Source organism: Lepisosteus platostomus, chromosome 8, assembly GCF_059453375.1.
Source record: "Lepisosteus platostomus isolate fLepPlt1 chromosome 8, fLepPlt1.hap1, whole genome shotgun sequence".
In the NCBI taxonomy this organism is placed as follows: domain Eukaryota; kingdom Metazoa; phylum Chordata; class Actinopteri; order Semionotiformes; family Lepisosteidae; genus Lepisosteus; species Lepisosteus platostomus.
In genome coordinates, this window is record NC_142618.1 from 14,225,388 (window position 1) to 14,249,750 (window position 24,363).

Here is a 24,363-nt window from a genome sequence, read left to right on the forward strand (position 1 = left end):
GAGGAAAAAAATGCCAAAGACGTACCACCATTGTTTCACTGTCGTCTTCCAGGCCCCTTTGACTCCGTCCAGGACAAACACCACACAAGGACCTCTGCGCTGCTAATGCGGAATTCTGTGGCCTTGCAATGAGGAGGGCCGCAAACAAAAGCCCGGGGGGTGGGGCTTAGACCTGAGTCACCATAACACCCAAACAGGGACCTGAACCCTGGACCCTCAGATTAAAAGTCTGATGCTCTACCGACTGAGCTATCCGGGCTCTACGACAGAAGCAGGAGGAGCAGCAGCAGGGACATACAGGATCCTCAAAGGCCACATGTTTGGTCCACTGAAGAGAGCAAGCCGAGGAAACGACAACGAGCCCAGGAATCTCTGTTAGATCCAACATGACACAGTGCTGTGCTTTCCAAAGAACAGGAACTCCACCCTGCCTCGGGCTGTGAACGTCAGAGAGAGGACACGCACGGCTCCCTCGATAGCTCAGTTGGTAGAGCGGAGGACTGTAGTGGAGAAGGCCGGACATCCTTAGGTCGCTGGTTCGAATCCGGCTCGAGGGACGCTACTGTTTTGGCCCTTGACAATCAAAAAAGAAGAAAATGAGCAAACCTCTCTCTCGCTTGGCCCGTAAGGCGGTCAGACATTAGAGCGGAGTCGCCGTCTTTAGAATTCTGCATTCTACTGCTCGCGTCTGCTAAGCTTTCCTTTTGCAAAACACTGCGTCAGCGCTGGTGCGCTCAAAACCTAGTCGCAAAGACAAGTGAGACTAAAGGAGGCGCTCGGTGGAGCCCATCGCCGGCACCCTTTCTGTAAGCCTCACCATTGCAGTAGACGTTTGAGTACAAAGCTGTTAAAAAGGAGGCAAGGTATAGCCCCAGAAAGCAAGCAGCACCTTCTGTATTGATGGTCATTCATCCAGTAACCACTTCCTCCTACTCAATATGTTGATGCTTTGATATGCAAACATTTCCCCAGCAGGGGTCACCAATCACCCAGAGCCACACCTCACCCATTAATCAGTGCCAGGCCCACAAGCTAGAGCCCAGGCTGCGCCAGCCGGGAATCGAACCCAGGTCGCAAGAATGGGAATCTTGCATGATACCACTACACCACTGGCGCCCACGGAGAGAGCTTGCTCACACCACAGTTTAAGCCTCTTATCCTCTCACAGGCCAAAGGGAGCAAAGCCCTTCTTTTTGCCCAGCCCACACACCCCACAATTACCTCTGCCCTGCCTAATTTGAAGCTTTGGGAATTTGCAACGAGAAGAGCCGACGGAAGAGGAAAAAAATGCCAAAGACGTACCACCATTGTTTCACTGTCGTCTTCCAGGCCCCTTTGACTCCGTCCAGGACAAACACCACACAAGGACCTCTGCGCTGCTAATGCGGAATTCTGTGCCCTTGCAATGAGGAGGGCCGCAAACAAAAGCCCGGGGGATGGGGCTTAGACCTGAGTCACCATAACACCCGAACAGGGACTTGAACCCTGGACCCTCAGATTAAAAGTCTGATGCTCTACCGACTGAGCTATCCGGGCTCTACGACAGAAGCAGGAGCAGCAGCAGGGACATACAGGATCCTCAAAGGCCACATGTTTGGTCCACTGAAGAGAGCAAGCCGAGGAAACGACAACGAGCCCAGGAATCTCTGTTAGATCCAACATGACACAGTGCTGTGCTTTCCAAAGAACAGGAACTCCACCCTGCCTCGGGCTGTGAACGTCAGAGAGAGGACACGCACGGCTCCCTCGATAGCTCAGTTGGTAGAGCGGAGGACTGTAGTGGAGAAGGCTGGACATCCTTAGGTCGCTGGTTCGAATCCGGCTCGAGAGACGCTACTGTTTTGGCCCTTGACAATCAAAAAAGAAGAAAATGAGCAAACCTCTCTCTCGCTTGGACCGTAAGGCGGTCAGACATTAGAGCGGAGTCGCCGTCTTTAGAATTCTGCATTCTACTGCTCGCGTCTGCTAAGCTTTCCTTTGGCAAAACCCTGCGTCAGCGCTGGTGCGCTCAAAACCTAGTCGCAAAGACAAGTGAGACTAAAGGAGGCGCTCGGTGGAGCCCATCGCCGGCACCCTTTCTGTAAGCCTCACCATTGCAGTAGACGTTTGAGTACAAAGCTGTTAAAAAGGAGGCAAGGTATAGCCCCAGAAAGCAAGCAGCACCTTCTGTATTGATGGTCATTCATCCAGTAACCACTTCCTCCTACTCAATATGTTGATGCTTTGATATGCAAACATTTCCCCAGCAGGGGCCACCAATCACCCAGAGCCACACCTCACCCATTAATCAGTGCCAGGCCCACAAGCTAGAGTCCAGGCTGCGACAGCCGGGAATCGAGCCCGGGTCGCAAGAATGGGAATCTTGCATGATACCACTACACCACTGGCGCCCACGGAGAGAGCTTGCTCACACCACAGTTTAAGCCTCTTATCCTCTCAAAGGCCAAAGGGAGCAAAGCCCTTCTTTTTGCCCAGCCCACACACCCCACAATTACCTCTGCCCTTGCCTAATTTGAAGCTTTGGGAATTTGCAACGAGAAGAGCCGACGGAAGAGGAAAAAAATGCCAAAGACGTACCACCATTGTTTCACTGTCGTCTTCCAGGCCCCTTTGACTCCGTCCAGGACAAACACCACACAAGGACCTCTGCGCTGCTAATGCGGAATTCTGTGCCCTTGCAACGAGGAGGGCCGCAAACAAAAGCCCGGGGGGTGGGGCTTAGACCTGAGTCACCATAACACCCGAACAGGGACTTGAACCCTGGACCCTCAGATTAAAAGTCTGATGCTCTACCGACTGAGCTATCCGGGCTCTACGACAGAAGCAGGAGCAGCAGCAGGGACATACAGGATCCTCAAAGGCCACATGTTTGGTCCACTGAAGAGAGCAAGCCGAGGAAACGACAACGAGACCAGGAATCTCTGTTAGATCCAACATGACACAGTGCTGTGCTTTCCAAAGAACAGGAACTCCACCCTGCCTCGGGCTGTGAACGTCAGAGAGAGGACACGCACGGCTCCCTTGATAGCTCAGTTGGTAGAGCGGAGGTTGTAGTGGAGAAGGCCGGACATCCTTAGGTCGCTGGTTCGAATCCGGCTCGAGGGACGCTACTGTTTTGGCCCTTGACAATCAAAAAAGAAGAAAATGAGCAAACCTCTCTCTCGCTTGGACCGTAAGGCGGTCAGACATTAGAGCGGAGTCGCCGTCTTTAGAATTCTGCATTCTACTGCTCGCGTCTGCTAAGCTTTCCTTTTGCAAAACACTGCGTCAGCGCTGGTGCGCTCAAAACCTAGTCGCAAAGACAAGTGAGACTAAAGGAGGCGCTCGGTGGAGCCCATCGCCGGCACCCTTTCTGTAAGCCTCACCATTGCAGTAGACGTTTGAGTACAAAGCTGTTAAAAAGGAGGCAAGGTATAGCCCCAGAAAGCAAGCAGCACCTTCTGTATTGATGGTCATTCATCCAGTAACCACTTCCTCCTACTCAATATGTTGATGCTTTGATATGCAAACATTTCCCCAGCAGGGGCCACCAATCACCCAGAGCCACACCTCACCCATTAATCAGTGTCAGGCCCACAAGCTAGAGCCCAGGCTGCGCCAGCCGGGAATCGAACCCGGGTCGTAAGAATGGGAATCTTGCATGATACCACTACACCACTGGCGCCCACGGAGAGAGCTTGCTCACACCACAGTTTAAGCCTCATATCCTCTCACAGGCCAAAGGGAGCAAAGCCCTTCTTTTTGCCCAGCCCACACACCCCACAATTACCTCTGCCCTGCCTAATTTGAAGCTTTGGGAATTTGCAACGAGAAGAGCCGACGGAAGAGGAAAAAAATGCCAAAGACGTACCACCATTGTTTCACTGTCGTCTTCCAGGCCCCTTTGACTCCGTCCAGGACAAACACCACACAAGGACCTCTGCGCTGCTAATGCGGAAGTCTGTGCCCTTGCAACGAGGAGGGCCGCAAACAAAAGCCCGGGGGGTGGGGCTTAGACCTGAGTCACCATAACACCCGAACAGGGACTTGAACCCTGGACCCTCAGATTAAAAGTCTGATGCTCTACCGACTGAGCTATCCGGGCTCTACGACAAAAGCAGGAGCAGCAGCAGGGACATACAGGATCCTCAAAGGCCACATGTTTGGTCCACTGAAGAGAGCAAGCCGAGGAAACGACAACGAGCCCAGGAATCTCTGTTAGATCCAACATGACACAGTGCTGTGCTTTCCAAAGAACCGGAACTCCACCCTGCCTCGGGCTGTGAACGTCAGAGAGAGGACACGCACGGCTCCCTCGATAGCTCAGTTGGTAGAGCGGAGGACTGTAGTGGAGAAGGCCGGACCTCCTTAGGTCGCTGGTTCGAATCCGGCTCGAGGGACGCTACTGTTTTAGCCCTTGACAATCAAAAAAGAAGAAAATGAGCAAACCTCTCTCTCGCTTGGCCCGTAAGGCGGTCAGACATTAGAGCGGAGTCGCCGTCTTTAGAATTCTGCATTCTACTGCTCGCGTCTGCTAAGCTTTCCTTTGGCAAAACACTGCGTCAGCGCTGGTGCGCTCAAAACCTAGTCGCAAAGACAAGTGAGACTAAAGGAGGCGCTCGGTGGAGCCCATCGCCGGCACCCTTTCTGTAAGCCTCACCATTGCAGTAGACGTTTGAGTACAAAGCTGTTAAAAAGGAGGCAAGGTATAGCCCCAGAAAGCAAGCAGCACCTTCTGTATTGATGGTCATTCATCCAGTAACCACTTCCTCCTACTCAATATGTTGATGCTTTGATATGCAAACATTTCCCCAGCAGGGGCCACCAATCACCCAGAGCCACACCTCACCCATTAATCAGTGCCAGGCTGCGCCAGCCGGGAATCGAACCCGGGTCGCAAGAATGGGAATCTTGCATGATACCACTACACCACTGGCGCCCACGGAGAGAGCTTGCTCACACCACAGTTTAAGCCTCTTATCCTCTCACGGGCCAAAGGGAGCAAAGCCCTTCTTTTTGCCCAGCCCACACACCCCACAATTACCTCTGCCCTGCCTAATTTGAAGCTTTGGGAATTTGCAACGAGAAGAGCCGACGGAAGAGGAAAAAAATGCCAAAGACGTACCACCATTGTTTCACTGTCGTCTTCCAGGCCCCTTTGACTCCGTCCAGGACAAACACCACACAAGGACCTCTGCGCTGCTAATGCGGAATTCTGTGGCCTTGCAATGAGGAGGGCCGCAAACAAAAGCCCGGGGGGTGGGGCTTAGACCTGAGTCACCATAACACCCAAACAGGGACCTGAACCCTGGACCCTCAGATTAAAAGTCTGATGCTCTACCGACTGAGCTATCCGGGCTCTACGACAGAAGCAGGAGGAGCAGCAGCAGGGACATACAGGATCCTCAAAGGCCACATGTTTGGTCCACTGAAGAGAGCAAGCCGAGGAAACGACAACGAGCCCAGGAATCTCTGTTAGATCCAACATGACACAGTGCTGTGCTTTCCAAAGAACAGGAACTCCACCCTGCCTCGGGCTGTGAACGTCAGAGAGAGGACACGCACGGCTCCCTCGATAGCTCAGTTGGTAGAGCGGAGGACTGTAGTGGAGAAGGCCGGACATCCTTAGGTCGCTGGTTCGAATCCGGCTCGAGGGACGCTACTGTTTTGGCCCTTGACAATCAAAAAAGAAGAAAATGAGCAAACCTCTCTCTCGCTTGGCCCGTAAGGCGGTCAGACATTAGAGCGGAGTCGCCGTCTTTAGAATTCTGCATTCTACTGCTCGCGTCTGCTAAGCTTTCCTTTTGCAAAACACTGCGTCAGCGCTGGTGCGCTCAAAACCTAGTCGCAAAGACAAGTGAGACTAAAGGAGGCGCTCGGTGGAGCCCATCGCCGGCACCCTTTCTGTAAGCCTCACCATTGCAGTAGACGTTTGAGTACAAAGCTGTTAAAAAGGAGGCAAGGTATAGCCCCAGAAAGCAAGCAGCACCTTCTGTATTGATGGTCATTCATCCAGTAACCACTTCCTCCTACTCAATATGTTGATGCTTTGATATGCAAACATTTCCCCAGCAGGGGTCACCAATCACCCAGAGCCACACCTCACCCATTAATCAGTGCCAGGCCCACAAGCTAGAGCCCAGGCTGCGCCAGCCGGGAATCGAACCCAGGTCGCAAGAATGGGAATCTTGCATGATACCACTACACCACTGGCGCCCACGGAGAGAGCTTGCTCACACCACAGTTTAAGCCTCTTATCCTCTCACAGGCCAAAGGGAGCAAAGCCCTTCTTTTTGCCCAGCCCACACACCCCACAATTACCTCTGCCCTGCCTAATTTGAAGCTTTGGGAATTTGCAACGAGAAGAGCCGACGGAAGAGGAAAAAAATGCCAAAGACGTACCACCATTGTTTCACTGTCGTCTTCCAGGCCCCTTTGACTCCGTCCAGGACAAACACCACACAAGGACCTCTGCGCTGCTAATGCGGAATTCTGTGCCCTTGCAATGAGGAGGGCCGCAAACAAAAGCCCGGGGGATGGGGCTTAGACCTGAGTCACCATAACACCCGAACAGGGACTTGAACCCTGGACCCTCAGATTAAAAGTCTGATGCTCTACCGACTGAGCTATCCGGGCTCTACGACAGAAGCAGGAGCAGCAGCAGGGACATACAGGATCCTCAAAGGCCACATGTTTGGTCCACTGAAGAGAGCAAGCCGAGGAAACGACAACGAGCCCAGGAATCTCTGTTAGATCCAACATGACACAGTGCTGTGCTTTCCAAAGAACAGGAACTCCACCCTGCCTCGGGCTGTGAACGTCAGAGAGAGGACACGCACGGCTCCCTCGATAGCTCAGTTGGTAGAGCGGAGGACTGTAGTGGAGAAGGCTGGACATCCTTAGGTCGCTGGTTCGAATCCGGCTCGAGAGACGCTACTGTTTTGGCCCTTGACAATCAAAAAAGAAGAAAATGAGCAAACCTCTCTCTCGCTTGGACCGTAAGGCGGTCAGACATTAGAGCGGAGTCGCCGTCTTTAGAATTCTGCATTCTACTGCTCGCGTCTGCTAAGCTTTCCTTTTGCAAAACACTGCGTCAGCGCTGGTGCGCTCAAAACCTAGTCGCAAAGACAAGTGAGACTAAAGGAGGCGCTCGGTGGAGCCCATCGCCGGCACCCTTTCTGTAAGCCTCACCATTGCAGTAGACGTTTGAGTACAAAGCTGTTAAAAAGGAGGCAAGGTATAGCCCCAGAAAGCAAGCAGCACCTTCTGTATTGATGGTCATTCATCCAGTAACCACTTCCTCCTACTCAATATGTTGATGCTTTGATATGCAAACATTTCCCCAGCAGGGGCCACCAATCACCCAGAGCCACACCTCACCCATTAATCAGTGTCAGGCCCACAAGCTAGAGCCCAGGCTGCGCCAGCCGGGAATCGAACCCGGGTCGTAAGAATGGGAATCTTGCATGATACCACTACACCACTGGCGCCCACGGAGAGAGCTTGCTCACACCACAGTTTAAGCCTCTTATCCTCTCACAGGCCAAAGGGAGCAAAGCCCTTCTTTTTGCCCAGCCCACACACCCCACAATTACCTCTGCCCTGCCTAATTTGAAGCTTTGGGAATTTGCAACGAGAAGAGCCGACGGAAGAGGAAAAAAATGCCAAAGACGTACCACCATTGTTTCACTGTCGTCTTCCAGGCCCCTTTGACTCCGTCCAGGACAAACACCACACAAGGACCTCTGCGCTGCTAATGCGGAATTCTGTGCCCTTGCAATGAGGAGGGCCGCAAACAAAAGCCCGGGGGGTGGGGCTTAGACCTGAGTCACCATAACACCCGAACAGGGACTTGAACCCTGGACCCTCAGATTAAAAGTCTGATGCTCTACCGACTGAGCTATCCGGGCTCTACGACAGAAGCAGGAGCAGCAGCAGGGACATACAGGATCCTCAAAGGCCACATGTTTGGTCCACTGAAGAGAGCAAGCCGAGGAAACGACAACGAGCCCAGGAATCTCTGTTAGATCCAACATGACACAGTGCCGTGCTTTCCAAAGAACAGGAACTCCACCCTGCCTCGGGCTGTGAACGTCAGAGAGAGGACATGCACGGCTCCCTCGACAGCTCAGTTGGTAGAGCGGAGGACTGTAGTGGAGAAGGCCGGACATCCTTAGGTCGCTGGTTCGAATCCGGCTCGAGGGACGCTACTGTTTTGGCCCTTGACAATCAAAAAAGAAGAAAATGAGCAAACCTCTCTCTCGCTTGGACCGTAAGGCGGTCAGACATTAGAGCGGAGTCGCCGTCTTTAGAATTCTGCATTCTACTGCTCGCGTCTGCTAAGCTTTCCTTTTGCAAAACACTGCGTCAGCGCTGGTGCGCTCAAAACCTAGTCGCAAAGACAAGTGAGACTAAAGGAGGCGCTCGGTGGAGCCCATCGCCGGCACCCTTTCTGTAAGCCTCACCATTGCAGTAGACGTTTGAGTACAAAGCTGTTAAAAAGGAGGCAAGGTATAGCCCCAGAAAGCAAGCAGCACCTTCTGTATTGATGGTCATTCATCCAGTAACCACTTCCTCCTACTCAATATGTTGATGCTTTGATATGCAAACATTTCCCCAGCAGGGGCCACCAATCACCCAAAGCCACACCTCACCCATTAATCAGTGCCAGGCCCACAAGCTAGAGCCCAGGCTGCGCCAGCCGGGAATCGAACCCGGGTCGCAAGAATGGGAATCTTGCATGATACCACTACACCACTGGCGCCCACGGAGAGAGCTTGCTCACACCACAGTTTAAGCCTCTTATCCTCTCACAGGCCAAAGGGAGCAAAGCCCTTCTTTTTGCCCAGCCCACACACCCCACAATTACCTCTGCCCTGCCTAATTTGAAGCTTTGGGAATTTGCAACGAGAAGAGCCGACGGAAGAGGAAAAAAATGCCAAAGACGTACCACCATTGTTTCACTGTCGTCTTCCAGGCCCCTTTGACTCCGTCCAGGACAAACACCACACAAGGACCTCTGCGCTGCTAAGGCGGAATTCTGTGCCCTTGCAATGAGGAGGGCCGCAAACAAAAGCCCGGGGGGTGGGGCTTAGACCTGAGTCACCATAACACCCGAACAGGGACTTGAACCCTGGACCCTCAGATTAAAAGTCTGATGCTCTACCGACTGAGCTATCCAGGCTCTGCGACAGAAGCAGGAGCAGCAGCAGGGACATACAGGATCCTCAAAGGCCACATGTTTGGTCCACTGAAGAGAGCAAGCCGAGGAAACGACAACGAGCCCAGGAATCTCTGTTAGATCCAACATGACACAGTGCTGTGCTTTCCAAAGAACAGGAACTCCACCCTGCCTCGGGCTGTGAACGTCAGAGAGAGGACACGCACGGCTCCCTCGATAGCTCAGTTGGTAGAGCGGAGGACTGTAGTGGAGAAGGCCGGACATCCTTAGGTCGCTGGTTTGAATCCGGCTCGAGGGACGCTACTGTTTTGGCCCTTGACAATCAAAAAAGAAGAAAATGAGCAAACCTCTCTCTCGCTTGGACCGTAAGGCGGTCAGACATTAGAGCGGAGTCGCCGTCTTTAGAATTCTGCATTCTACTGCTCGCGTCTGCTAAGCTTTCCTTTTGCAAAACACTGCGTCAGCGCTGGTGCGCTCAAAACCTAGTCGCAAAGACAAGTGAGACTAAAGGAGGCGCTCGGTGGAGCCCATCGCCGGCACCCTTTCTGTAAGCCTCACCATTGCAGTAGACGTTTGAGTACAAAGCTGTTAAAAAGGAGGCAAGGTATAGCCCCAGAAAGCAAGCAGCACCTTCTGTATTGATGGTCATTCATCCAGTAACCACTTCCTCCTACTCAATATGTTGATGCTTTGATATGCAAACATTTCCCCAGCAGGGGCCACCAATCACCCAGAGCCACACCTCACCCATTAATCAGTGCCAGGCCCACAAGCTAGAGTCCAGGCTGCGACAGCCGGGAATCGAGCCCGGGTCGCAAGAATGGGAATCTTGCATGATACCACTACACCACTGGCGCCCACGGAGAGAGCTTGCTCACACCACAGTTTAAGCCTCTTATCCTCTCAAAGGCCAAAGGGAGCAAAGCCCTTCTTTTTGCCCAGCCCACACACCCCACAATTACCTCTGCCCTTGCCTAATTTGAAGCTTTGGGAATTTGCAACGAGAAGAGCCGACGGAAGAGGAAAAAAATGCCAAAGACGTACCACCATTGTTTCACTGTCGTCTTCCAGGCCCCTTTGACTCCGTCCAGGACAAACACCACACAAGGACCTCTGCGCTGCTAATGCGGAATTCTGTGCCCTTGCAATGAGGAGGGCCGCAAACAAAAGCCCAGGGGGTGGGGCTTAGACCTGAGTCACCATAACACCCGAACAGGGACTTGAACCCTGGACCCTCAGATTAAAAGTCTGATGCTCTACCGACTGAGCTATCCGGGCTCTACGACAGAAGCAGGAGCAGCAGCAGGGACATACAGGATCCTCAAAGGCCACATGTTTGGTCCACTGAAGAGAGCAAGCCGAGGAAACGACAACGAGCCCAGGAATCTCTGTTAGATCCATCATGACACAGTGCTGTGCTTTCCAAAGAACAGGAACTCCACCCTGCCTCGGGCTGTGAACGTCAGAGAGAGGACACGCACGGCTCCCTCGATAGCTCAGTTGGTAGAGCGGAGGACTGTAGTGGAGAAGGCCGGACATCCTTAGGTCGCTGGTTCGAATCCGGCTCGAGGGACGCTACTGTTTTGGCCCTTGACAATCAAAAAAGAAGAAAATGAGCAAACCTCTCTCTCGCTTGGACCGTAAGGCGGTCAGACATTAGAGCGGAGTCGCCGTCTTTAGAATTCTGCATTCTACTGCTCGCGTCTGCTAAGCTTTCCTTTTGCAAAACACTGCGTCAGCGCTGGTGCGCTCAAAACCTAATCGCAAAGACAAGTGAGACTAAAAGAGGCGCTCGGTGGAGCCCATCGCCGGCACCCTTTCTGTAAGCCTCACCATTGCAGTAGACGTTTGAGTACAAAGCTGTTAAAAAGGAGGCAAGGTATAGCCCCAGAAAGCAAGCAGCACCTTCTGTATTGATGGTCATTCATCCAGTAACCACTTCCTCCTACTCAATATGTTGATGCTTTGATATGCAAACATTTCCCCAGCAGGGGCCACCAATCACCCAGAGCCACACCTCACCCATTAATCAGTGCCAGGCCCACAAGCTAGAGCCCAGGCTGCGCCAGCCGGGAATCGAACCCGGGTCGTAAGAATGGGAATCTTGCATGATACCACTACACCACTGGCGCCCACGGAGAGAGCTTGCTCACACCACAGTTTAAGCCTCTTATCCTCTCACAGGCCAAAGGGAGCAAAGCCCTTCTTTTTGCCCAGCCCACACACCCCACAATTACCTCTGCCCTGCCTAATTTGAAGCTTTGGGAATTTGCAACGAGAAGAGCCGACGGAAGAGGAAAAAAATGCCAAAGACGTACCACCATTGTTTCACTGTCGTCTTCCAGGCCCCTTTGACTCCGTCCAGGACAAACACCACACAAGGACCTCTGCGCTGCTAATGCGGAATTCTGTGCCCTTGCAATGAGGAGGGCCGCAAACAAAAGCCCGGGGGATGGGGCTTAGACCTGAGTCACCATAACACCCGAACAGGGACTTGAACCCTGGACCCTCAGATTAAAAGTCTGATGCTCTACCGACTGAGCTATCCGGGCTCTACGACAAAAGCAGGAGCAGCAGCAGGGACATACAGGATCCTCAAAGGCCACATGTTTGGTCCACTGAAGAGAGCAAGCCGAGGAAACGACAACGAGCCCAGGAATCTATGTTAGATCCAACATGACACAGTGCTGTGCTTTCCAAAGAACAGGAACTCCACCCTGCCTCGGGCTGTGAACGTCAGAGAGAGGACACGCACGGCTCCCTCGATAGCTCAGTTGGTAGAGCGGAGGACTGTAGTGGAGAAGGCCGGACATCCTTAGGTCGCTGGTTCGAATCCGGCTCGAGGGACGCTACTGTTTTGGCCCTTGACAATCAAAAAAGAAGAAAATGAGCAAACCTCTCTCTCGCTTGGCCCGTAAGGCGGTCAGACATTAGAGCGGAGTCGCCGTCTTTAGAATTCTGCATTCTACTGCTCGCGTCTGCTAAGCTTTCCTTTGGCAAAACCCTGCGTCAGCGCTGGTGCGCTCAAAACCTAGTCGCAAAGACAAGTGAGACTAAAGGAGGCGCTCGGTGGAGCCCATCGCCGGCACCCTTTCTGTAAGCCTCACCATTGCAGTAGACGTTTGAGTACAAAGCTGTTAAAAAGGAGGCAAGGTATAGCCCCAGAAAGCAAGCAGCACCTTCTGTATTGATGGTCATTCATCCAGTAACCACTTCCTCCTACTCAATATGTTGATGCTTTGATATGCAAACATTTCCCCAGCAGGGGCCACCAATCACCCAGAGCCACACCTCACCCATTAATCAGTGCCAGGCCCACAAGCTAGAGTCCAGGCTGCGACAGCCGGGAATCGAGCCCGGGTCGCAAGAATGGGAATCTTGCATGATACCACTACACCACTGGCGCCCACGGAGAGAGCTTGCTCACACCACAGTTTAAGCCTCTTATCCTCTCAAAGGCCAAAGGGAGCAAAGCCCTTCTTTTTGCCCAGCCCACACACCCCACAATTACCTCTGCCCTTGCCTAATTTGAAGCTTTGGGAATTTGCAACGAGAAGAGCCGACGGAAGAGGAAAAAAATGCCAAAGACGTACCACCATTGTTTCACTGTCGTCTTCCAGGCCCCTTTGACTCCGTCCAGGACAAACACCACACAAGGACCTCTGCGCTGCTAATGCGGAATTCTGTGCCCTTGCAACGAGGAGGGCCGCAAACAAAAGCCCGGGGGGTGGGGCTTAGACCTGGAGCAGCAGCAGGGACATACAGGATCCTCAAAGGCCACATGTTTGGTCCACTGAAGAGAGCAAGCCGAGGAAACGACAACGAGCCCAGGAATCTATGTTAGATCCAACATGACACAGTGCTGTGCTTTCCAAAGAACAGGAACTCCACCCTGCCTCGGGCTGTGAACGTCAGAGAGAGGACACGCACGGCTCCCTCGATAGCTCAGTTGGTAGAGCGGAGGACTGTAGTGGAGAAGGCCGGACATCCTTAGGTCGCTGGTTCGAATCCGGCTCGAGGGACGCTACTGTTTTGGCCCTTGACAATCAAAAAAGAAGAAAATGAGCAAACCTCTCTCTCGCTTGGCCCGTAAGGCGGTCAGACATTAGAGCGGAGTCGCCGTCTTTAGAATTCTGCATTCTACTGCTCGCGTCTGCTAAGCTTTCCTTTGGCAAAACCCTGCGTCAGCGCTGGTGCGCTCAAAACCTAGTCGCAAAGACAAGTGAGACTAAAGGAGGCGCTCGGTGGAGCCCATCGCCGGCACCCTTTCTGTAAGCCTCACCATTGCAGTAGACGTTTGAGTACAAAGCTGTTAAAAAGGAGGCAAGGTATAGCCCCAGAAAGCAAGCAGCACCTTCTGTATTGATGGTCATTCATCCAGTAACCACTTCCTCCTACTCAATATGTTGATGCTTTGATATGCAAACATTTCCCCAGCAGGGGCCACCAATCACCCAGAGCCACACCTCACCCATTAATCAGTGCCAGGCCCACAAGCTAGAGTCCAGGCTGCGACAGCCGGGAATCGAGCCCGGGTCGCAAGAATGGGAATCTTGCATGATACCACTACACCACTGGCGCCCACGGAGAGAGCTTGCTCACACCACAGTTTAAGCCTCTTATCCTCTCAAAGGCCAAAGGGAGCAAAGCCCTTCTTTTTGCCCAGCCCACACACCCCACAATTACCTCTGCCCTTGCCTAATTTGAAGCTTTGGGAATTTGCAACGAGAAGAGCCGACGGAAGAGGAAAAAAATGCCAAAGACGTACCACCATTGTTTCACTGTCGTCTTCCAGGCCCCTTTGACTCCGTCCAGGACAAACACCACACAAGGACCTCTGCGCTGCTAATGCGGAATTCTGTGCCCTTGCAACGAGGAGGGCCGCAAACAAAAGCCCGGGGGGTGGGGCTTAGACCTGAGTCACCATAACACCCGAACAGGGACTTGAACCCTGGACCCTCAGATTAAAAGTCTGATGCTCTACCGACTGAGCTATCCGGGCTCTACGACAGAAGCAGGAGCAGCAGCAGGGACATACAGGATCCTCAAAGGCCACATGTTTGGTCCACTGAAGAGAGCAAGCCGAGGAAACGACAACGAGACCAGGAATCTCTGTTAGATCCAACATGACACAGTGCTGTGCTTTCCAAAGAACAGGAACTCCACCCTGCCTCGGGCTGTGAACGTCAGAGAGAGGACACGCACGGCTCCCTTGATAGCTCAGTTGGTAGAGCGGAGGTTGTAGTGGAGAAGGCCGGACATCCTTAGGTCGCTGGTTCGAATCCGGCTCGAGGGACGCTACTGTTTTGGCCCTTGACAATCAAAAAAGAAGAAAATGAGCAAACCTCTCTCTCGCTTGGACCGTAAGGCGGTCAGACATTAGAGCGGAGTCGCCGTCTTTAGAATTCTGCATTCTACTGCTCGCGTCTGCTAAGCTTTCCTTTTGCAAAACACTGCGTCAGCGCTGGTGCGCTCAAAACCTAGTCGCAAAGACAAGTGAGACTAAAGGAGGCGCTCGGTGGAGCCCATCGCCGGCACCCTTTCTGTAAGCCTCACCATTGCAGTAGACGTTTGAGTACAAAGCTGTTAAAAAGGAGGCAAGGTATAGCCCCAGAAAGCAAGCAGCACCTTCTGTATTGATGGTCATTCATCCAGTAACCACTTCCTCCTACTCAATATGTTGATGCTTTGATATGCAAACATTTCCCCAGCAGGGGCCACCAATCACCCAGAGCCACACCTCACCCATTAATCAGTGTCAGGCCCACAAGCTAGAGCCCAGGCTGCGCCAGCCGGGAATCGAACCCGGGTCGTAAGAATGGGAATCTTGCATGATACCACTACACCACTGGCGCCCACGGAGAGAGCTTGCTCACACCACAGTTTAAGCCTCTTATCCTCTCACAGGCCAAAGGGAGCAAAGCCCTTCTTTTTGCCCAGCCCACACACCCCACAATTACCTCTGCCCTGCCTAATTTGAAGCTTTGGGAATTTGCAACGAGAAGAGCCGACGGAAGAGGAAAAAAATGCCAAAGACGTACCACCATTGTTTCACTGTCGTCTTCCAGGCCCCTTTGACTCCGTCCAGGACAAACACCACACAAGGACCTCTGCGCTGCTAATGCGGAAGTCTGTGCCCTTGCAACGAGGAGGGCCGCAAACAAAAGCCCGGGGGGTGGGGCTTAGACCTGAGTCACCATAACACCCGAACAGGGACTTGAACCCTGGACCCTCAGATTAAAAGTCTGATGCTCTACCGACTGAGCTATCCGGGCTCTACGACAAAAGCAGGAGCAGCAGCAGGGACATACAGGATCCTCAAAGGCCACATGTTTGGTCCACTGAAGAGAGCAAGCCGAGGAAACGACAACGAGCCCAGGAATCTCTGTTAGATCCAACATGACACAGTGCTGTGCTTTCCAAAGAACCGGAACTCCACCCTGCCTCGGGCTGTGAACGTCAGAGAGAGGACACGCACGGCTCCCTCGATAGCTCAGTTGGTAGAGCGGAGGACTGTAGTGGAGAAGGCCGGACCTCCTTAGGTCGCTGGTTCGAATCCGGCTCGAGGGACGCTACTGTTTTAGCCCTTGACAATCAAAAAAGAAGAAAATGAGCAAACCTCTCTCTCGCTTGGCCCGTAAGGCGGTCAGACATTAGAGCGGAGTCGCCGTCTTTAGAATTCTGCATTCTACTGCTCGCGTCTGCTAAGCTTTCCTTTGGCAAAACACTGCGTCAGCGCTGGTGCGCTCAAAACCTAGTCGCAAAGACAAGTGAGACTAAAGGAGGCGCTCGGTGGAGCCCATCGCCGGCACCCTTTCTGTAAGCCTCACCATTGCAGTAGACGTTTGAGTACAAAGCTGTTAAAAAGGAGGCAAGGTATAGCCCCAGAAAGCAAGCAGCACCTTCTGTATTGATGGTCATTCATCCAGTAACCACTTCCTCCTACTCAATATGTTGATGCTTTGATATGCAAACATTTCCCCAGCAGGGGCCACCAATCACCCAGAGCCACACCTCACCCATTAATCAGTGCCAGGCCCACAAGCTAGAGCCCAGGCTGCGCCAGCCGGGAATCGAACCCGGGTCGCAAGAATGGGAATCTTGCATGATACCACTACACCACTGGCGCCCACGGAGAGAGCTTGCTCACACCACAGTTTAAGCCTCTTATCCTCTCACAGGCCAAAGGGAGCAAAGCCCTTCTTTTTGCCCAGCCCACACACCCCACAATTACCTCTGCCCTGCCTAATTTGAAGCTTTGGGAATTTGCAACGAGAAGAGCCGACGGAAGAGGAAAAAAATGCCAAAGACGTACCACCATTGTTGCACTGTCGTCTTCCAGGCCCCTTTGACTCCGTCCAGGACAAACACCACACAAGGACCTCTGCGCTGCTAATGCGGAATTCTGTGGCCTTGCAATGAGGAGGGCCGCAAACAAAAGCCCGGGGGGTGGGGCTTAGACCTGAGTCACCATAACACCCGAACAGGGACCTGAACCCTGGACCCTCAGATTAAAAGTCTGATGCTCTACCGACTCAGCTATCCGGGCTCTACGACAGAAGCAGGAGCAGCAGCAGGGACATACAGGATCCTCAAAGGCCACATGTTTGGTCCACTGAAGAGAGCAAGCCGAGGAAACGACAACGAGCCCAGGAATCTCTGTTAGATCCAACATGACACAGTGCTGTGCTTTCCAAAGAACAGGAACTCCACCCTGCCTCGGGCTGTGAACGTCAGAGAGAGGACACGCACGGCTCCCTCGATAGCTCAGTTGGTAGAGCGGAGGACTGTAGTGGAGAAGGCCGGACATCCTTAGGTCGCTGGTTCGAATCCGGCTCGAGGGACGCTACTGTTTTGGCCCTTGACAATCAAAAAAGAAGAAAATGAGCAAACCTCTCTCTCGCTTGGACCGTAAGGCGGTCAGACATTAGAGCGGAGTCGCCGTCTTTAGAATTCTGCATTCTACTGCTCGCGTCTGCTAAGCTTTCCTTTTGCAAAACACTGCGTCAGCGCTGGTGCGCTCAAAACCTAGTCGCAAAGACAAGTGAGACTAAAGGAGGCGCTCGGTGGAGCCCATCGCCGGCACCCTTTCTGTAAGCCTCACCATTGCAGTAGACGTTTGAGTACAAAGCTGTTAAAAAGGAGGCAAGGTATAGCCCCAGAAAGCAAGCAGCACCTTCTGTATTGATGGTCATTCATCCAGTAACCACTTCCTCCTACTCAATATGTTGATGCTTTGATATGCAAACATTTCCCCAGCAGGGGCCACCAATCACCCAGAGCCACACCTCACCCATTAATCAGTGCCAGGCCCACAAGCTAGAGCCCAGGCTGCGCCAGCCGGGAATCGAACCCGGGTCGCAAGAATGGGAATCTTGCATGATACCACTACACCACTGGCGCCCACGGAGAGAGCTTGCTCACACCACAGTTTAAGCCTCTTATCCTCTCACAGGCCAAAGGGAGCAAAGCCCTTCTTTTTGCCCAGCCCACACACCCCACAATTACCTCTGCCCTGCCTAATTTGAAGCTTTGGGAATTTGCAACGAGAAGAGCCGACGGAAGAGGAAAAAAATGCCAAAGACGTACCACCATTGTTTCACTGTCGTCTTCCAGGCCCCTTTGACTCCGTCCAGGACAAACACCACACAAGGACCTCTGCGCTGCTAATGCGGAATTCTGTGGCCTTGCAATGAGGAGGGCCGCAAACAAAAGCCCGGGGGGTGGGGCTTAGACCTGAGTCACCATAACACCCGAACAGGGACTTGAACCCTGGACCCTCAGATTAAAAGTCTGATGCTCTACCGACTGAGCTATCCGGGCTCTACGACAGGAGCAGGAGCAGCAGCAGGGACATACAGGATCCTCAAAGGCCACATGTTTGGTCCACTGAAGAGAGCAAGCCGAGGAAACGACAACGAGCCCAGGAATCTCTGTTAGATCCAACATGACACAGTGCTGTGCTTTCCAAAGAACAGGAACTCCACCCTGCCTCGGGCTGTGAACGTCAGAGAGAGGACACACACGGCTCCCTCGATAGCTCAGTTGGTAGAGTGGAGGACTGTAGTGGAGAAGGCCGGACATCCTTAGGCCGCTGGTTCGAATCCGGCTCGAGAGACGCTACTGTTTTGGCCCTTGACAATCAAAAAAGAAGAAAATGAGCAAACCTCTCTCTCGCTTGGACGGTAAGGCGGTCAGACATTAGAGCGGAGTCGCCGTCTTTAGAATTCTGCATTCTACTGCTCGCGTCTGCTAAGCTTTCCTTTTGCAAAACACTGCGTCAGCGCTGGTGCGCTCAAAACCTAGTCGCAAAGACAAGTGAGACTAAAGGAGGCGCTCGGTGGAGCCCATCGCCGGCACCCTTTCTGTAAGCCTCACCATTGCAGTAGACGTTTGAGTACAAAGCTGTTAAAAAGGAGGCAAGGTATAGCCCCAGAAAGCAAGCAGCACCTTCTGTATTGATGGTCATTCATCCAGTAACCACTTCCTCCTACTCAATATGTTGATGCTTTGATATGCAAACATTTCCCCAGCAGGGGCCACCAATCACCCAGAGCCACACCTCACCCATTAATCAGTGCCAGGCCCACAAGCTAGAGCCCAGGCTGCGCCAGCCGGGAATCGAACCCGGGTCGCAAGAATGGGAATCTTGCATGATACCACTACACCACTGGCGCCCACGGAGAGAGCTTGCTCACACCACAGTTTAAGCCTCTTATCCTCTCACAGGCCAAAGGGAGCAAAGCCCTTCTTTTTGCCCAGCCCACACACCCCACAATTACCTCTGCCCTGCCTAATTTGAAGCTTTGGGAATTTGCAACGAGAAGAGCCGACGGAAGAGGAAAAAAATGCCAAAGACGTACCACCATTGTTTCACTGTCGTCTTCCAGGCCCCTTTGACTCCGTCCAGGACAAACACCACACAAGGACCTCTGCGCTGCTAATGCGGAATTCTGTGCCCTTGCAATGAGGAGGGCCGCAAACAAAAGCCCGGGGGGTGGGGCTTAGACCTGAGTCACCATAACACCCGAACAGGGACTTGAACCCTGGACCCTCAGATTAAAAGTCTGATGCTCTACCGACTCAGCTATCCGGGCTCTACGACAGAAGCAGGAGCAGCAGCAGGGACATACAGGATCCTCAAAGGCCACATGTTTGGTCCACTGAAGAGAGCAAGCCGAGGAAACGACAACGAGCCCAGGAATCTCTGTTAGATCCAACATGACACAGTGCTGTGCTTTCCAAAGAACAGGAACTCCACCCTGCCTCGGGCTGTGAACGTCAGAGAGAGGACACGCACGGCTCCCTCGATAGCTCAGTTGGTAGAGCGGAGGACTGTAGTGGAGAAGGTCGGACATCCTTAGGTCGCTGGTTTGAATCCGGCTCGAGGGACGCTACTGTTTTGGCCCTTGACAATCAAAAAAGAAGAAAATGAGCAAACCTCTCTCTCGCTTGGACCGTAAGGCGGTCAGACATTAGAGCGGAGTCGCCGTCTTTAGAATTCTGCATTCTACTGCTCGCGTCTGCTAAGCTTTCCTTTTGCAAAACACTGCGTCAGCGCTGGTGCGCTCAAAACCTAGTCGCAAAGACAAGTGAGACTAAAGGAGGCGCTCGGTGGAGCCCATCGCCGGCACCCTTTCTGTAAGCCTCACCATTGCAGTAGACGTTTGAGTACAAAGCTGTTAAAAAGGAGGCAAGGTATAGCCCCAGAATGCAAGCAGCACCTTCTGTATTGATGGTCATTCATCCAGTAACCACTTCCTCCTACTCAATATGTTGATGCTTTGATATGCAAACATTTCCCCAGCAGGGGCCACCAATCACCCAGAGCCACACCTCACCCATTAATCAGTGCCAGGCCCACAAGCTAGAGCCCAGGCTGCGCCAGCCGGGAATCGAACCCGGGTCGCAAGAATGGGAATCTTGCATGATACCACTACACCACTGGCGCCCACGGAGAGAGCTTGCTCACACCACAGTTTAAGCCTCTTATCCTCTCACAGGCCAAAGGGAGCAAAGCCCTTCTTTTTGCCCAGCCCACACACCCCACAATTACCTCTGCCCTGCCTAATTTGAAGCTTTGGGAATTTGCAACGAGAAGAGCCGACGGAAGAGGAAAAAAATGCCAAAGACGTACCACCATTGTTTCACTGTCGTCTTCCAGGCCCCTTTGACTCCGTCCAGGACAAACACCACACAAGGACCTCTGCGCTGCTAATGCGGAATTCTGTGCCCTTGCAATGAGGAGGGCCGCAAACAAAAGCCCGGGGGGTGGGGCTTAGACCTGAGTCACCATAACACCCGAACAGGGACTTGAACCCTGGACCCTCAGATTAAAAGTCTGATGCTCTACCGACTCAGCTATCCGGGCTCTACGACAGAAGCAGGAGCAGCAGCAGGGACATACAGGATCCTCAAAGGCCACATGTTTGGTCCACTGAAGAGAGCAAGCCGAGGAAACGACAACGAGCCCAGGAATCTCTGTTAGATCCAACATGACACAGTGCTGTGCTTTCCAAAGAACAGGAACTCCACCCTGCCTCGGGCTGTGAACGTCAGAGAGAGGACACGCACGGCTCCCTCGATAGCTCAGTTGGTAGAGCGGAGGACTGTAGTGGAGAAGGTCGGACATCCTTAGGTCGCTGGTTTGAATCCGGCTCGAGGGACGCTACTGTTTTGGCCCTTGACAATCAAAAAAGAAGAAAATGAGCAAACCTCTCTCTCGCTTGGACCGTAAGGCGGTCAGACATTAGAGCGGAGTCGCCGTCTTTAGAATTCTGCATTCTACTGCTCGCGTCTGCTAAGCTTTCCTTTTGCAAAACACTGCGTCAGCGCTGGTGCGCTCAAAACCTAGTCGCAAAGACAAGTGAGACTAAAGGAGGCGCTCGGTGGAGCCCATCGCCGGCACCCTTTCTGTAAGCCTCACCATTGCAGTAGACGTTTGAGTACAAAGCTGTTAAAAAGGAGGCAAGGTATAGCCCCAGAATGCAAGCAGCACCTTCTGTATTGATGGTCATTCATCCAGTAACCACTTCCTCCTACTCAATATGTTGATGCTTTGATATGCAAACATTTCCCCAGCAGGGGCCACCAATCACCCAGAGCCACACCTCACCCATTAATCAGTGCCAGGCCCACAAGCTAGAGCCCAGGCTGCGCCAGCCCGGAATCGAACCCGGGTCGCAAGAATGGGAATCTTGCATGATACCACTACACCACTGGCGCCCACGGAGAGAGCTTGCTCACACCACAGTTTAAGCCTCTTATCCTCTCACAGGCCAAAGGGAGCAAAGCCCTTCTTTTTGCCCAGCCCACACACCCCACAATTACCTCTGCCCTGCCTAATTTGAAGCTTTGGGAATTTGCAACGAGAAGAGCCGACGGAAGAGGAAAAAAATGCCAAAGACGTACCACCATTGTTTCACTGTCGTCTTCCAGGCCCCTTTGACTCCGTCCAGGACAAACACCACACAAGGACCTCTGCGCTGCTAATGCGGAATTCTGTGCCCTTGCAATGAGGAGGGCCGCAAACAAAAGCCCGGGGGGTGGGGCTTAGACCTGAGTCACCATAACACCCGAACAGGGACTTGAACCCTGGACCCTCAGATTAAAAGTCTGATGCTCTACCGACTGAGCTATCCGGGCTCTGCGACAGAAGCAGGAGCAGCAGCAGGGACATACAGGATCCTCAAAGGCCACATGTTTGGTCCACTGAAGAGAGCAAGCCGAGGAAACGACAACGAGCCCAGGAATCTCTGTTAGATCCAACATGACACAGTGCTGTGCTTTCCAAAGAACAGGAACTCCACCCTGCCTCGGGCTGTGAACGTCAGAGAGAGGACACGCACGGCTCCCTCGATAGCTCAGTTGGTAGAGCGGAGGACTGTAGTGGAGAAGGCCGGACATCCTTAGGTCGCTGGTTCGAATCCGGCTCGAGGGACGCTACTGTTTTGGCCCTTGACAATCAAAAAAGAAGAAAATGAGCAAACCTCTCTCTCGCTTGGACCGTAAGGCGGTCAGACATTAGAGCGGAGTCGCCGTCTTTAGAATTCTGCATTCTACTGCTCGCGTCTGCTAAGCTTTCCTTTTGCAAAACACTGCGTCAGCGCTGGTGCGCTCAAAACCTAATCGCAAAGACAAGTGAGACTAAAAGAGGCGCTCGGTGGAGCCCATCGCCGGCACCCTTTCTGTAAGCCTCACCATTGCAGTAGACGTTTGAGTACAAAGCTGTTAAAAAGGAGGCAAGGTATAGCCCCAGAAAGCAAGCAGCACCTTCTGTATTGATGGTCATTCATCCAGTAACCACTTCCTCCTACTCAATATGTTGATGCTTTGATATGCAAACATTTCCCCAGCAGGGGCCACCAATCACCCAGAGCCACACCTCACCCATTAATCAGTGCCAGGCCCACAAGCTAGAGCCCAGGCTGCGCCAGCCGGGAATCGAACCCGGGTCGTAAGAATGGGAATCTTGCATGATACCACTACACCACTGGCGCCCACGGAGAGAGCTTGCTCACACCACAGTTTAAGCCTCTTATCCTCTCACAGGCCAAAGGGAGCAAAGCCCTTCTTTTTGCCCAGCCCACACACCCCACAATTACCTCTGCCCTGCCTAATTTGAAGCTTTGGGAATTTGCAACGAGAAGAGCCGACGGAAGAGGAAAAAAATGCCAAAGACGTACCACCATTGTTTCACTGTCGTCTTCCAGGCCCCTTTGACTCCGTCCAGGACAAACACCACACAAGGACCTCTGCGCTGCTAATGCGGAATTCTGTGCCCTTGCAATGAGGAGGGCCGCAAACAAAAGCCCGGGGGATGGGGCTTAGACCTGAGTCACCATAACACCCGAACAGGGACTTGAACCCTGGACCCTCAGTTTAAAAGTCTGATGCTCTACCGACTGAGCTATCCGGGCTCTACGACAAAAGCAGGAGCAGCAGCAGGGACATACAGGATCCTCAAAGGCCACATGTTTGGTCCACTGAAGAGAGCAAGCCGAGGAAACGACAACGAGCCCAGGAATCTATGTTAGATCCAACATGACACAGTGCTGTGCTTTCCAAAGAACAGGAACTCCACCCTGCCTCGGGCTGTGAACGTCAGAGAGAGGACACGCACGGCTCCCTCGATAGCTCAGTTGGTAGAGCGGAGGACTGTAGTGGAGAAGGCCGGACATCCTTAGGTCGCTGGTTCGAATCCGGCTCGAGGGACGCTACTGTTTTGGCCCTTGACAATCAAAAAAGAAGAAAATGAGCAAACCTCTCTCTCGCTTGGCCCGTAAGGCGGTCAGACATTAGAGCGGAGTCGCCGTCTTTAGAATTCTGCATTCTACTGCTCGCGTCTGCTAAGCTTTCCTTTGGCAAAACCCTGCGTCAGCGCTGGTGCGCTCAAAACCTAGTCGCAAAGACAAGTGAGACTAAAGGAGGCGCTCGGTGGAGCCCATCGCCGGCACCCTTTCTGTAAGCCTCACCATTGCAGTAGACGTTTGAGTACAAAGCTGTTAAAAAGGAGGCAAGGTATAGCCCCAGAAAGCAAGCAGCACCTTCTGTATTGATGGTCATTCATCCAGTAACCACTTCCTCCTACTCAATATGTTGATGCTTTGATATGCAAACATTTCCCCAGCAGGGGCCACCAATCACCCAGAGCCACACCTCACCCATTAATCAGTGCCAGGCCCACAAGCTAGAGTCCAGGCTGCGACAGCCGGGAATCGAGCCCGGGTCGCAAGAATGGGAATCTTGCATGATACCACTACACCACTGGCGCCCACGGAGAGAGCTTGCTCACACCACAGTTTAAGCCTCTTATCCTCTCAAAGGCCAAAGGGAGCAAAGCCCTTCTTTTTGCCCAGCCCACACACCCCACAATTACCTCTGCCCTTGCCTAATTTGAAGCTTTGGGAATTTGCAACGAGAAGAGCCGACGGAAGAGGAAAAAAATGCCAAAGACGTACCACCATTGTTTCACTGTCGTCTTCCAGGCCCCTTTGACTCCGTCCAGGACAAACACCACACAAGGACCTCTGCGCTGCTAATGCGGAATTCTGTGCCCTTGCAACGAGGAGGGCCGCAAACAAAAGCCCGGGGGGTGGGGCTTAGACCTGAGTCACCATAACACCCGAACAGGGACTTGAACCCTGGACCCTCAGATTAAAAGTCTGATGCTCTACCGACTGAGCTATCCGGGCTCTACGACA

The 24,363-nt window shown here is 52.9% G+C and overlaps 49 non-coding genes across 49 annotated transcripts; 17 read left to right on the forward strand and 32 right to left on the reverse strand.

Annotated features, from left to right (window-relative positions):
• Window positions 1-469: 469 nt before the first annotated feature.
• On the forward strand, window positions 470-557 carry trnay-gua (transfer RNA tyrosine (anticodon GUA)). The gene is given in 2 exon segments: window positions 470-506; window positions 522-557. It is a non-coding gene; the product is annotated as a tRNA-Tyr (tRNA).
• Window positions 558-1,045: 488 nt separating this feature from the next.
• Window positions 1,046-1,116, reverse strand: trnag-ccc (transfer RNA glycine (anticodon CCC)). Its single transcript has one exon. It is a non-coding gene; the product is annotated as a tRNA-Gly (tRNA).
• Window positions 1,117-1,463: 347 nt separating this feature from the next.
• Window positions 1,464-1,536, reverse strand: trnak-uuu (transfer RNA lysine (anticodon UUU)). Its single transcript has one exon. It is a non-coding gene; the product is annotated as a tRNA-Lys (tRNA).
• Window positions 1,537-1,743: 207 nt separating this feature from the next.
• On the forward strand, window positions 1,744-1,831 carry trnay-gua (transfer RNA tyrosine (anticodon GUA)). The gene is given in 2 exon segments: window positions 1,744-1,780; window positions 1,796-1,831. It is a non-coding gene; the product is annotated as a tRNA-Tyr (tRNA).
• Window positions 1,832-2,319: 488 nt separating this feature from the next.
• Window positions 2,320-2,390, reverse strand: trnag-ccc (transfer RNA glycine (anticodon CCC)). The gene has a single exon. It is a non-coding gene; the product is annotated as a tRNA-Gly (tRNA).
• A 348-nt stretch (window positions 2,391-2,738) lies between these two features.
• On the reverse strand, window positions 2,739-2,811 carry trnak-uuu (transfer RNA lysine (anticodon UUU)). The gene has a single exon. It is a non-coding gene; the product is annotated as a tRNA-Lys (tRNA).
• Window positions 2,812-3,593: 782 nt separating this feature from the next.
• trnag-ccc (transfer RNA glycine (anticodon CCC)) lies at window positions 3,594-3,664 on the reverse strand. Its single transcript has one exon. It is a non-coding gene; the product is annotated as a tRNA-Gly (tRNA).
• A 347-nt stretch (window positions 3,665-4,011) lies between these two features.
• Window positions 4,012-4,084, reverse strand: trnak-uuu (transfer RNA lysine (anticodon UUU)). The gene has a single exon. It is a non-coding gene; the product is annotated as a tRNA-Lys (tRNA).
• A 207-nt stretch (window positions 4,085-4,291) lies between these two features.
• On the forward strand, window positions 4,292-4,379 carry trnay-gua (transfer RNA tyrosine (anticodon GUA)). The gene is given in 2 exon segments: window positions 4,292-4,328; window positions 4,344-4,379. It is a non-coding gene; the product is annotated as a tRNA-Tyr (tRNA).
• A 468-nt stretch (window positions 4,380-4,847) lies between these two features.
• On the reverse strand, window positions 4,848-4,918 carry trnag-ccc (transfer RNA glycine (anticodon CCC)). Its single transcript has one exon. It is a non-coding gene; the product is annotated as a tRNA-Gly (tRNA).
• Window positions 4,919-5,548: 630 nt separating this feature from the next.
• trnay-gua (transfer RNA tyrosine (anticodon GUA)) lies at window positions 5,549-5,636 on the forward strand. The gene is given in 2 exon segments: window positions 5,549-5,585; window positions 5,601-5,636. It is a non-coding gene; the product is annotated as a tRNA-Tyr (tRNA).
• Window positions 5,637-6,124: 488 nt separating this feature from the next.
• Window positions 6,125-6,195, reverse strand: trnag-ccc (transfer RNA glycine (anticodon CCC)). The gene has a single exon. It is a non-coding gene; the product is annotated as a tRNA-Gly (tRNA).
• A 347-nt stretch (window positions 6,196-6,542) lies between these two features.
• On the reverse strand, window positions 6,543-6,615 carry trnak-uuu (transfer RNA lysine (anticodon UUU)). The gene has a single exon. It is a non-coding gene; the product is annotated as a tRNA-Lys (tRNA).
• A 207-nt stretch (window positions 6,616-6,822) lies between these two features.
• Window positions 6,823-6,910, forward strand: trnay-gua (transfer RNA tyrosine (anticodon GUA)). Its single transcript is given in 2 exon segments — window positions 6,823-6,859; window positions 6,875-6,910. It is a non-coding gene; the product is annotated as a tRNA-Tyr (tRNA).
• A 488-nt stretch (window positions 6,911-7,398) lies between these two features.
• trnag-ccc (transfer RNA glycine (anticodon CCC)) lies at window positions 7,399-7,469 on the reverse strand. The gene has a single exon. It is a non-coding gene; the product is annotated as a tRNA-Gly (tRNA).
• Window positions 7,470-7,816: 347 nt separating this feature from the next.
• On the reverse strand, window positions 7,817-7,889 carry trnak-uuu (transfer RNA lysine (anticodon UUU)). Its single transcript has one exon. It is a non-coding gene; the product is annotated as a tRNA-Lys (tRNA).
• Window positions 7,890-8,096: 207 nt separating this feature from the next.
• On the forward strand, window positions 8,097-8,184 carry trnay-gua (transfer RNA tyrosine (anticodon GUA)). The gene is given in 2 exon segments: window positions 8,097-8,133; window positions 8,149-8,184. It is a non-coding gene; the product is annotated as a tRNA-Tyr (tRNA).
• Window positions 8,185-8,672: 488 nt separating this feature from the next.
• Window positions 8,673-8,743, reverse strand: trnag-ccc (transfer RNA glycine (anticodon CCC)). The gene has a single exon. It is a non-coding gene; the product is annotated as a tRNA-Gly (tRNA).
• Window positions 8,744-9,090: 347 nt separating this feature from the next.
• trnak-uuu (transfer RNA lysine (anticodon UUU)) lies at window positions 9,091-9,163 on the reverse strand. The gene has a single exon. It is a non-coding gene; the product is annotated as a tRNA-Lys (tRNA).
• A 207-nt stretch (window positions 9,164-9,370) lies between these two features.
• trnay-gua (transfer RNA tyrosine (anticodon GUA)) lies at window positions 9,371-9,458 on the forward strand. Its single transcript is given in 2 exon segments — window positions 9,371-9,407; window positions 9,423-9,458. It is a non-coding gene; the product is annotated as a tRNA-Tyr (tRNA).
• A 488-nt stretch (window positions 9,459-9,946) lies between these two features.
• On the reverse strand, window positions 9,947-10,017 carry trnag-ccc (transfer RNA glycine (anticodon CCC)). The gene has a single exon. It is a non-coding gene; the product is annotated as a tRNA-Gly (tRNA).
• Window positions 10,018-10,365: 348 nt separating this feature from the next.
• On the reverse strand, window positions 10,366-10,438 carry trnak-uuu (transfer RNA lysine (anticodon UUU)). The gene has a single exon. It is a non-coding gene; the product is annotated as a tRNA-Lys (tRNA).
• Window positions 10,439-10,645: 207 nt separating this feature from the next.
• On the forward strand, window positions 10,646-10,733 carry trnay-gua (transfer RNA tyrosine (anticodon GUA)). The gene is given in 2 exon segments: window positions 10,646-10,682; window positions 10,698-10,733. It is a non-coding gene; the product is annotated as a tRNA-Tyr (tRNA).
• A 488-nt stretch (window positions 10,734-11,221) lies between these two features.
• On the reverse strand, window positions 11,222-11,292 carry trnag-ccc (transfer RNA glycine (anticodon CCC)). Its single transcript has one exon. It is a non-coding gene; the product is annotated as a tRNA-Gly (tRNA).
• Window positions 11,293-11,639: 347 nt separating this feature from the next.
• trnak-uuu (transfer RNA lysine (anticodon UUU)) lies at window positions 11,640-11,712 on the reverse strand. Its single transcript has one exon. It is a non-coding gene; the product is annotated as a tRNA-Lys (tRNA).
• Window positions 11,713-11,919: 207 nt separating this feature from the next.
• Window positions 11,920-12,007, forward strand: trnay-gua (transfer RNA tyrosine (anticodon GUA)). Its single transcript is given in 2 exon segments — window positions 11,920-11,956; window positions 11,972-12,007. It is a non-coding gene; the product is annotated as a tRNA-Tyr (tRNA).
• A 488-nt stretch (window positions 12,008-12,495) lies between these two features.
• Window positions 12,496-12,566, reverse strand: trnag-ccc (transfer RNA glycine (anticodon CCC)). Its single transcript has one exon. It is a non-coding gene; the product is annotated as a tRNA-Gly (tRNA).
• A 528-nt stretch (window positions 12,567-13,094) lies between these two features.
• Window positions 13,095-13,182, forward strand: trnay-gua (transfer RNA tyrosine (anticodon GUA)). Its single transcript is given in 2 exon segments — window positions 13,095-13,131; window positions 13,147-13,182. It is a non-coding gene; the product is annotated as a tRNA-Tyr (tRNA).
• Window positions 13,183-13,670: 488 nt separating this feature from the next.
• Window positions 13,671-13,741, reverse strand: trnag-ccc (transfer RNA glycine (anticodon CCC)). Its single transcript has one exon. It is a non-coding gene; the product is annotated as a tRNA-Gly (tRNA).
• A 348-nt stretch (window positions 13,742-14,089) lies between these two features.
• Window positions 14,090-14,162, reverse strand: trnak-uuu (transfer RNA lysine (anticodon UUU)). The gene has a single exon. It is a non-coding gene; the product is annotated as a tRNA-Lys (tRNA).
• A 782-nt stretch (window positions 14,163-14,944) lies between these two features.
• trnag-ccc (transfer RNA glycine (anticodon CCC)) lies at window positions 14,945-15,015 on the reverse strand. The gene has a single exon. It is a non-coding gene; the product is annotated as a tRNA-Gly (tRNA).
• Window positions 15,016-15,362: 347 nt separating this feature from the next.
• On the reverse strand, window positions 15,363-15,435 carry trnak-uuu (transfer RNA lysine (anticodon UUU)). The gene has a single exon. It is a non-coding gene; the product is annotated as a tRNA-Lys (tRNA).
• Window positions 15,436-15,642: 207 nt separating this feature from the next.
• trnay-gua (transfer RNA tyrosine (anticodon GUA)) lies at window positions 15,643-15,730 on the forward strand. The gene is given in 2 exon segments: window positions 15,643-15,679; window positions 15,695-15,730. It is a non-coding gene; the product is annotated as a tRNA-Tyr (tRNA).
• Window positions 15,731-16,218: 488 nt separating this feature from the next.
• trnag-ccc (transfer RNA glycine (anticodon CCC)) lies at window positions 16,219-16,289 on the reverse strand. Its single transcript has one exon. It is a non-coding gene; the product is annotated as a tRNA-Gly (tRNA).
• Window positions 16,290-16,916: 627 nt separating this feature from the next.
• On the forward strand, window positions 16,917-17,004 carry trnay-gua (transfer RNA tyrosine (anticodon GUA)). Its single transcript is given in 2 exon segments — window positions 16,917-16,953; window positions 16,969-17,004. It is a non-coding gene; the product is annotated as a tRNA-Tyr (tRNA).
• Window positions 17,005-17,492: 488 nt separating this feature from the next.
• trnag-ccc (transfer RNA glycine (anticodon CCC)) lies at window positions 17,493-17,563 on the reverse strand. The gene has a single exon. It is a non-coding gene; the product is annotated as a tRNA-Gly (tRNA).
• A 347-nt stretch (window positions 17,564-17,910) lies between these two features.
• Window positions 17,911-17,983, reverse strand: trnak-uuu (transfer RNA lysine (anticodon UUU)). Its single transcript has one exon. It is a non-coding gene; the product is annotated as a tRNA-Lys (tRNA).
• Window positions 17,984-18,190: 207 nt separating this feature from the next.
• Window positions 18,191-18,278, forward strand: trnay-gua (transfer RNA tyrosine (anticodon GUA)). The gene is given in 2 exon segments: window positions 18,191-18,227; window positions 18,243-18,278. It is a non-coding gene; the product is annotated as a tRNA-Tyr (tRNA).
• A 488-nt stretch (window positions 18,279-18,766) lies between these two features.
• trnag-ccc (transfer RNA glycine (anticodon CCC)) lies at window positions 18,767-18,837 on the reverse strand. The gene has a single exon. It is a non-coding gene; the product is annotated as a tRNA-Gly (tRNA).
• A 627-nt stretch (window positions 18,838-19,464) lies between these two features.
• Window positions 19,465-19,552, forward strand: trnay-gua (transfer RNA tyrosine (anticodon GUA)). Its single transcript is given in 2 exon segments — window positions 19,465-19,501; window positions 19,517-19,552. It is a non-coding gene; the product is annotated as a tRNA-Tyr (tRNA).
• Window positions 19,553-20,040: 488 nt separating this feature from the next.
• trnag-ccc (transfer RNA glycine (anticodon CCC)) lies at window positions 20,041-20,111 on the reverse strand. Its single transcript has one exon. It is a non-coding gene; the product is annotated as a tRNA-Gly (tRNA).
• Window positions 20,112-20,738: 627 nt separating this feature from the next.
• On the forward strand, window positions 20,739-20,826 carry trnay-gua (transfer RNA tyrosine (anticodon GUA)). The gene is given in 2 exon segments: window positions 20,739-20,775; window positions 20,791-20,826. It is a non-coding gene; the product is annotated as a tRNA-Tyr (tRNA).
• Window positions 20,827-21,314: 488 nt separating this feature from the next.
• Window positions 21,315-21,385, reverse strand: trnag-ccc (transfer RNA glycine (anticodon CCC)). The gene has a single exon. It is a non-coding gene; the product is annotated as a tRNA-Gly (tRNA).
• Window positions 21,386-21,732: 347 nt separating this feature from the next.
• Window positions 21,733-21,805, reverse strand: trnak-uuu (transfer RNA lysine (anticodon UUU)). The gene has a single exon. It is a non-coding gene; the product is annotated as a tRNA-Lys (tRNA).
• Window positions 21,806-22,012: 207 nt separating this feature from the next.
• Window positions 22,013-22,100, forward strand: trnay-gua (transfer RNA tyrosine (anticodon GUA)). Its single transcript is given in 2 exon segments — window positions 22,013-22,049; window positions 22,065-22,100. It is a non-coding gene; the product is annotated as a tRNA-Tyr (tRNA).
• Window positions 22,101-22,588: 488 nt separating this feature from the next.
• trnag-ccc (transfer RNA glycine (anticodon CCC)) lies at window positions 22,589-22,659 on the reverse strand. Its single transcript has one exon. It is a non-coding gene; the product is annotated as a tRNA-Gly (tRNA).
• Window positions 22,660-23,286: 627 nt separating this feature from the next.
• trnay-gua (transfer RNA tyrosine (anticodon GUA)) lies at window positions 23,287-23,374 on the forward strand. Its single transcript is given in 2 exon segments — window positions 23,287-23,323; window positions 23,339-23,374. It is a non-coding gene; the product is annotated as a tRNA-Tyr (tRNA).
• A 488-nt stretch (window positions 23,375-23,862) lies between these two features.
• trnag-ccc (transfer RNA glycine (anticodon CCC)) lies at window positions 23,863-23,933 on the reverse strand. Its single transcript has one exon. It is a non-coding gene; the product is annotated as a tRNA-Gly (tRNA).
• Window positions 23,934-24,281: 348 nt separating this feature from the next.
• trnak-uuu (transfer RNA lysine (anticodon UUU)) lies at window positions 24,282-24,354 on the reverse strand. The gene has a single exon. It is a non-coding gene; the product is annotated as a tRNA-Lys (tRNA).
• Between the last annotated feature and the right edge of the window lie 9 nt (window positions 24,355-24,363).